The 9,398-nt window shown below is 41.8% G+C and overlaps 1 pseudogene; it reads left to right on the top strand.

Annotated features, from left to right (window-relative positions):
* Positions 1–443: 443 nt before the first annotated feature.
* LOC120109381 (small nucleolar RNA R71) lies at positions 444–541 on the top strand (annotated as a pseudogene).
* The last annotated feature ends 8,857 nt before the right edge of the window (positions 542–9,398 follow it).

The following is a 9,398-nucleotide window of genomic DNA, read 5'->3' as shown; positions in this document are numbered from 1 at the left end:
TTTAATAGGTATTCATAACATTGGCCTGATCGTGCAAGACTTCCTTGAATGCGGGTATTGTGGGGCAATCAGTGGTGAGATGGCCAGGCATCTCGCAAATCCTACAACGCTCGCTGTTATGTTCTACGGTCTTGACGGGTTCAATCCTTTTAAGTTCAATTTCCTCTACCTTCCTAGTAAGGGCTGCCATTTTAGCCTGAATATCATCCTGAGTACTAAGGTTGTAAAGGCCCCCATGTCCAACGCTAGTAGGCTTAGGTAAAGGTTTATTCACTCTATCCCCTGTATCCCATAATTGTGCAGTCTCTGCGAGAGAGTCTAAATAGTCCCATGCCTCATCGGGTTGCTTTTCCAGAAATAGACCATTGCACATAGTTTCTATAAATTGTTTTAACTGTGGAGACAACCCTTCGTAAAAGAAACTAATGGTTCTCCATGTTTCAAACCCGTGATGAGGACAAGAGAGGAGCAACTCTTTAAATCTCTCCCAGCATTCATAAAATGTTTCATGGTCTTTTTGTTGGAAATTACTAATGTGCCTTTTCAAAAAGTTAGTCCTTTGTACGGGAAAATTTTTTTTCAGGAATTCTCTTTGCATATCATGCCATGTTCCTAGCGATCTAGGTCTCAAGGAGTTCAGCCACGTTTTGGCTTTATCCTTTAAGGAAAAAGGAAACAAGGTCAATTTAAGGACATCTTTCGGTACGTTTGGCACTCTAAATGTGATGCTAATTTCCTCAAAATCCTTAAGATGAAGATAAGGGTTCTCGGATTCCATCCCATGATACTTGGGCAGCAATTGAATTACTCCTGGTTTGATTTCAAAGTGTCCTACATTTTCAGGAATAATCATGCATGAAGGTTGACTAGTCCTAGTGGGATGTAAGTATTGTCGAAGTGTCATAACTGGGGGTCTACCTTCATCACCATGGTGACTTCCTACATCATCAGAAAAATTTGCCATCTCACAAGGTGTGAGATACTGCGAAGGAATTTCAAGGATGTGTCCTAAGGGATGATCTAAAGTTGTACGACTTAATCGACCGGTGTCATCCCTATTCCAACCTAGCATACAAAATTTAATTAAATTTTTTTTATATTTTTTTAAAATAAATATAAATATAAGTACCAACTAAAGATACCCTAAAACGACATCCTAAAACAATAATCTATTCACAATCAAACATGCAACTAAACATTACACCTCAATTTCTAATATTTTTCTTAAATTTCTAGACAGCTCCTAACTGGTTTGAAGAGGGCACCTAAGCCTCCAATCCGGTCTAATGAACCGAGTTGACCAGGTAAGCTTCCAGGTAAGTGGAGGGGTCACGATGCGTTCGCAAAGGTCCTACTTAAAACCCACTTGCCTCGAACAGATGAACTGTCTCCCTTATAGGGACAAAGCTTGCCTAGACATCAACTAAGCCACAGAGCGAAATTGGCGCAACTTTCGGTGGTCTTCGTCCTATTGAGCTCGAATGTCCTTAGGGGCCAACGTCTAGTTGATTTTAGTTAAGCTTAGGATATTTATGCAATGGGGTGATTTTGGGCTAAGGATGAGTGATGAAATTCTGACCTTATCTTTTTAAATGGGTTCAGCCCTTAGAATATTTTATGCTGATGCCTTATATTATATGCAACAATCAAGAGATTTTTTTTTTAATGTTTTATGACATGACATTAAATTTCATTGAATAGGTGATCAAGCAAATTATTTATTTTTTTTTTAAATTTTATGAGTTGAAGTTTGAAATTTGAATTTTGAAATTTGAAATTTGAAATTTTAGGTCTTTCCTCTCTTTTTTTTTTAATTTTTGAATAATCACCCTTGATCTTTTATTCAAGTTTTTTTCTTAAATTTTCAATTAGCAACAAAGGTTAATGAGATATGATAACAATAAAATTCTGATTCTAAAATAATTAAATGCAGAAAATTTAAAACAGAAAGCAGCAAGGTTTTGTATTAATCTAATAGTCTTAAAAGTTTTAGAATGTCAATCAAACCGTTCAGATGAAAGAAACAGGTTCTTCACTTGAAGACTAAAATTGAGTTCAATCAGACGGTTAATTACTCTGATATCAGAGTTTGATGCAGACTATGCAGGGAAAAAAAGAAAAAAAAAGCAATAAAGATTCATTTTTTTTTTCGAAAGAAAAAGACTAACTACTAAAGTACTAATTAAATCTAAAATTATACTAATAACTCAGCCGTTCCCCGGCAACGACGCTAAAAACTTGACGCGTCATAGAAATGCTCTCCCAAGTGCAGGAGAATCGCACAAGTAGTATAACTCGGAAGTCCGAGGTCGAATCCTCAGGGAACGTTCTATGGATTATTAGCGTAATTTTTAGATGTAATTTTTAGTTGATTTTTAGAAATTAAAAACAAAGAATGATATGCAACTAAACAAAGTTCAATGAAATAGATAAATGGTAGGGATCTGGAATTCCTCTTGATAATATTGCATCCAAGAAATAAACTCTAAGGTTCTTGATTAAAGATTAATGGTAGGATAGATCTAATCATGGTATATGTTTCATGAACAAATGAACTCAATTTCTAAGCATTCATCGTGCTTTCTACGTCTACGACAAATCAAATACTAAAGCAATCCATATATCAATAATCTTAATCTATTAAAGAGCTATCTACGAAATAACAATGCATGGATCAAGAATATATCAGTAAATATAAGTCATTCAAAGCAAAAGTTTAGAGTTTACTTCAAAGAGCAATACCTCAAAGGTTCCTCCATCACCCTCCCTAAGAAATTAGCCCTCCATAAAAGACATTAGCCACTTTTCTCTTTTTTTTTCTTTTTCTTTTCGGAAACAGGGCATTCCCTGTTCCCCTTTTCATTTTTTTTTTGAATAACAGGGGCTCCTCTGTTTTTTCGAATGAACTATCCCCCCCCCCCCGTTTGCCAGCCGAGAGCCCCCCTATATCTCCCGATGGGTCACCTGATCACACGGGATGCTCCTCTCCTGCTGGCTTCCGAGTATCCCAGACGCTGAGGTGTAGATCTGGGAACGGAAGATGCTTCGCGGATGGCTGAGCTTGAGCACGAATCCGGAAGACGAGCGGATGGATCGGAAGGAAGCACGGACGCGGGTGATGCCTCGCGGGATGCTGGAACGTTCACTGGAAGGCTGGGATCTGTTGGAATGCATGGGAGATGAACCGTGGAAGGCTGCAACGCTTCATAGGATGCTGGGATCATGGTGTAAACGCGCGGATGAAGCGGATGCGGAAGACTGGGAGACTGCGGATTATGTGGCCCGATCGAAGGGGATCAGGATCTCTTCCACACGGGCGGATCGCTGATGTGGCTGGAACTTGGACTTGTGGAAGAAGCTGGGATGTTTGAAGAATCGGATGCGGACGAGATGCTTCATGGGATGCTGATGCTGAAATCACGGGGTGAAGTCAGGGTGACGGCTGGGAGGAAGCTTGAACACAGATGGATGAGGCTTGGGTGCTGCTGGGAGGATCCAATGCTGAGAGCTGGACGATTGCACGCGGGAGAAGCGGACTCGGACGGACGTGGCATGCTGGGAGGGTGCACGGACACTGGATGAGGGGTGACACGTTAGGCTGCTTGGGAGAAGCAGACGTGGAGAATGCTTCGCGATTCTTCCACGCGGGCGGATGGGCTGCACGCGGCTTAGATGCTTGGGCTCATAGAAGACTGAAGCTGCGATGAAGTGGACAGCTGAACTTGACCTCCTTCTAGTGTGCAACTGGGGTTGACACAAGCAGTTGGCTGATCACCTGTAGTGATGCAAATTTTTGGACCCAATGTGCATTTTAGCTTTGATTTCTGATCACCTGTGTCACGACCCCCACCCCGTTCCCCGCGGGCCGCCGCGACGGTCCTAGGGTGCGGGTAGGCATAAGGCCACCAGCCACCGCATAGAACCCTACTACCTATCAATCATCAATAAATCTTGGAAAATTTGGCATGATACATGCACAAAATGATCACTTTTCCTATAGTGACCTGTCAGGATTATTTCAATACATACAACAACACTACCTGTCAGAGCAGCAATCACATAATCTGTCACATAATGAACCTGGACAATATATATCAATACTTTATCTCAGGCATATAACTCATCTGTATAAAAATCTGGTTCCCATTCCATCCATGGTCAAACCCATATCCACAACAGGATCTATGACTGTAACTATACACTAAATACAACAGAAGGCTTATAATGCACCAAAAGGGGATAAACCTCTATCTACATTATACTATACTATGGAGCAGCACAGCGAGCAGGCAATCTCTAACCCTGCTCCTCTCTATACAATACCTGCCCTGCAATCAAAAACACCAAACTGGGGAGTGAGTATATGAATACTCAGTGAGTGGAGTAGAGAGTACTATGCACATGAGATAGAATATAATCATGGCTCGAGATGAAATCTCAAGATCAATAACAACATGAACATGAACTCAACATAGAGAATATAGAGTAAATCATCAATATCACCACAATCAATATCAACTCATCTGAAGCATATATGGAATAATCACGTAAACATATATGCCACTCATGAATATGCTCAACAGATCATAATGCTGGAACATACAAATCAGGTGTCAATATGCTGAAATCATCACTAGACAGCTGTCGGGAGGTGGGTTTTACGCCCCAGGCGAACCAGCAACAACTCCATACTGTCACATGCTTATGCAGGATAAGACACCATATCGATAATATAAATGCTAGACAGCTGTCGGAAGGTGGATTTTACGCCCCAGGCGAACCAGCAACAACTCCTTACTGTCACATGCATATGCAGGATAAGACACCACACTAATCATGTAAATGCCGGCCAGTATCCAGAACAGAAATCCATCTCACATCTACATACTAAACGGCACCTCGCGGAAATTCTACATCTGCGGAAAGCCATACTGCACCTCGCGGGGTCTTACTATGCCCGGCGGCAAGCAGAATATAAGTCGTAGGACCGGCCGATCCTATGCCTAGGGCCGTGTCCCCCCTAGGAAGTGACTGGGCTCCGCCCACCCAGAAGGCTACTATGTGCACAAAGGCCGATGTTCAACCCCATCGACTATAGGTGTCCTGCAGATACTGCCAAGCCATGCATAAATGCCATAATGCACCCTCCCAATACTCTACTAAAAAGGAGCATAATCAAGATTACCACTCATTCGGCCACGACCCAATTATAACTAACATCAGGGTTGGGAGTGAGGAATCACGGAAGTACAATGCAACTCAATATACCATGAGAAGGGCTCTACAAGTCTTTGAAATAGAGGAAATGAAATCAATTTACAAAAGAAGTCATTTCACAATTCAGATCCAATTTAATTACTCATAAAGGAGTATAATCAAAGCTACCACTCACAAGTCTTTGAAATAGAGAAAATGAAATCAATTTACAAAAGAAGTTATTTCATAATTCGGAATCAATTTGGTTACTCATCAACCCCTCGTAATTCCTCTCAATTTTCCCTCAAATGCATGTACAAAATAATCAAGCATAGAGAATCAAGATTATAGAGGAATCTACTACAACAATTAATCAATAAGCTCAGGTAGAATCAAGTCACACTTGGCAACATTCATGAAAATGAATAAGGAATGTGCTCATGGTGCAAAGTACAAGCTCCCACTCACCTGTCAATCTGGCACAGCCCTGATACGCCTCCAAAAATCTACAGCTGGCAGTGGGGAACTTCTTTCTCTTGTTCCCTAGCTTCTTGCCCAACTGATACATGCATTTACAATATATTTAGTTTTGTATCAAGGGCTATAATCTACGTGCCAATTATAATATAGGGGGCTTTAATTGATTCAACTTCTCCGTTCCCTAAATCTTTTCTTTTCTTTCCCTTTTCTTTTTTTATTAATTAACTCATCATTTATGTATACTAGGGATTCCCTTGCATGAGTACAAGGTCCCTTTTAGCTTGATCTAGGCTTAATACTCTATTATAGCATGAAATCCCTTATTTTCCACCCGGATGAACAGTAACCCGGACCGACAGCCGGTTACTTCATCCCGGGTTTGATCCACTTTCCAGACTCCAAATTTGATGAAATTTTTACCTAACATTCTACCCTCATAGGAGATTCCAAAGAGGTAAAATGCATTGCTATCGGAGGTCGTTTGACCCCCTAAATAATTCGCCGAAGTTGGAACTTCGACACAGTTTTTCCGTAGTGCCGGAAAAATTTGTTAAAATCCGATTCTTCCTCTTTTAACCGCCTCTACAACCCTTATCCGACCCCTCTAGACTATATCCACCCTTTGTATAGCCTAATGTCATCAAAAGACTAGATAGGAACGGATATTTACCTTTTTCTTTTTGGAAATCGAGGTCCTTGCGTAGAGGGGAAGGAGATCTACGTTTTTCTCTTCAGCTGGAAGTGCAACCGGGATTCCTTTCCCTTTCTTTTTCTTCTTCTTCTTCCTCTTCCTTTCTTCCTTTCCTTTCCTCTCCTTCTTTTTCTTCCTCTCTGTCCGTTTGAGACTCCCTCTGTGACTCTCTCTCGGTTTCCATCCAAAAGCCACAGCAAACCCCTAATTAAATCACATCAAAACACTATTCACCCTTTGTTTAATATTATTAAATTCCCATTTTGCCCCTAACACTTCAACATATCTACCGTTATGCCATTAACTTTTGATTCCTTCCAATTTTACCCTTACCACTTCAACGTATCTACAACTATGCCATTATCTTCTGATTCCTTCCAATTTTACCCCTATATCAATTTTAAAGGACTATTCTATCCCTTTTTTATATAAAAAAATATTTTGGGGTTATTACATCCTCCCCCCTTATATAAAATTCGTCCTCGAATTTAAAAGAGTAAATTACCTGATTACTCAAAAGGATGAGTATATCTACTCTTCATATTCTGCTCGGTGTGGTATTGGGAATCAAATAAATTGAAAGTGTTTTACCTTCTATTTCTACCACACAGGTAGGATACACATACTTCGCTTTTATACTATCCCCTACAGGTGTACTAATAGCTAAGAGAATATGCATTAATATCTTATCCTTAGCTAACTTTTTAGCAAAATAAGGGGATACAAATGAATGGGTAGCTCCAGAATCAAATAATACTCTAGCTTTAATCTTATCAGTTAGGAGTATACCTGTCATAGCTGCATTCGATGCCTGTGCCTCCTGTGGATTTACCGTGAACACCCTTCCTTGCCCTCTGCTTACTGGAGCTGACAGTTGAGATGGTCCAGCACTCTGCTGTGATGTTTGTGCTTGACCTCTACCTCTGCCTACAGGCTCCCTACTACTAGGCCTGTCCATCTGCACAGAAGGATAGGATGCCAAAGGCACAAACTGCTGGGTGGCACCCTGCGGGCATTCTCTGACAAAATGACCCGGCTGTCCACATCTGTAGCACACTCCCTGACCCATTCTGCATCTGCCAGGGTGCTGCTTCCCACATATGCCACATACTGGCCATGATTGGAACCTAGATTCAGTTCTGGCTATAGTGACTGGAGGACGAGGTACTGATGGTAGAAAAGTATCTTGTGATTGACCTCTTTCCCTCCACTTCCTCTTACGTGGGGTAGGTGGAGCTGAGCGTACAGACTGCACCGTCGGGCCCTCCGAGAGATCTACTCCCTCAGATCTATTTCTACTGCTTTGCCCTTTCCCCATACTCATTTTCCTCTGTTCTCTTTCAGCTCTTTCCTCTTTGTTTCTGGTCTCCCACTATTTTGCTTTATCTATCAGCCTAGACAAAGTGGGGACCTCTACTGCCAGTACTGCATTATACAACGGGGAAATCAGACCTCGTCTGAACCTTTCTATCCTGGCAGCTTCAGTGGGGATGATGTAAGGAGCATACTTCCCCAATCTAGTGAACTCACGAGCGTACTCAGATACGCTCATTCCGGGCATCTGCTTCAGCCTCTCAAACTGAAGAGCTCGATTCTGCCTCTCAGCCGGAGACAAAAACTCATCCATCACTGCTTGCCTGAACTCTTCCCAGGTTGGAGGATTCCTACTGTACAATCTGTCCTCCACGTGCCTCTGGTACCAGCCCCAGGCATCTTCTTTCATTGTGAGCCCTACAAGTTCTATTGCCCTTGCATCAGAACAGAGCAGTCTCCGTATCATCTTTTCAGTCTCCTCCAGGAATCTCTGAGGATCTTCACCTTCTTCTCCCTTAAACTCTGGGGTTCTAAGCCTCAGAAATTCCTGTACAGTAATCCCCTCATCATCTAGAGCTCGCCTGGCCAAACTTCTTGGCACAGGTACAGAAGGTGAGATGGATACTACTGACGGGGCAGGAGGTTTCCCCCGAGCAATCTGCTCCCTCAGAGCCTGATTCTCCGCCAGTAACCGTTCCATCAATGCATCTCTACTTCCTACCTCTCCTTGATCATCAACCCTCCGTCTATCAGCAGGAGGAGATTTTTCTCTTTGGGGCTCGACATGTGCGGAACCCGCATCCAATGCTAACTGGCTCCATCCTCTTTCCAGGACGAGCAGGTCCTCTCCTTGGAGGTATTCTTTATATGTCTCTAAAGGAGTCAAAAAGAGAGGGCAGTCGTTACACAGAGCCATAATATATTTTACTGAATTGTAAATGACTCATAAAATAACATACAGAAAAATCCTACGCTCCATAGTATAATCCTATACTTAATCCTAACTCATCCTATTGCTCTGACAGGACTCTTCTTAACCTTTGCTCTGATACCACCTCTGTCACGACCCCCACCCCGTTCCCCGCGGGCCGCCGCGACGGTCCTAGGGTGCGGGTAGGCATAAGGCCACCAGCCACCGCGTAGAACCCTACTACCTATCAATCATCAATAAATCTTGGAAAATTTGGCATGATACATGCACAAAATGATCACTTTTCCTATAGTGACCTGTCAGGATTATTTCAATACATACAACAACACTACCTGTCAGAGCAGCAATCACATAATCTGTCACATAATGAACCTGGACAATATATATCAATACTTTATCTCAGGCATATAACTCATCTGTATAAAAATCTGATTCCCATTCCATCCATGGTCAAACCCATATCCACAACAGGATCTATGACTGTAACTATACACTAAATACAACAGAAGGTTTATAATGCACCAAAAGGGGATAAACCTCTATCTACATTATACTATACTATGGAGCAGCACAGCTAGCAGGCAATCTCTAACCCTGCTCCTCTCTATACAATACCTGTCTTGCAATCAAAAACACCAAACTGGGGAGTGAGTATATGAATACTCAGTGAGTGGAGTAGAGAGTACTATGCACATGAGACAGAATATAATCATGGCTCGAGATGAAATCTCAAGATCAATAACAACATGAACATGAACTCAACATAGAGAATATAGAGTAAATCAT

This window comes from Phoenix dactylifera, chromosome 7 (assembly GCF_051530095.1).
Source record: "Phoenix dactylifera cultivar Ajwa chromosome 7, Ajwa_hap1_PhDact_Kaust_v1.1, whole genome shotgun sequence".
Lineage (NCBI taxonomy): Eukaryota > Viridiplantae > Streptophyta > Magnoliopsida > Arecales > Arecaceae > Phoenix > Phoenix dactylifera.
Note: the sequence above shows the minus strand (reverse complement) of the source record. Positions and strands in the feature narration are given on the sequence as shown.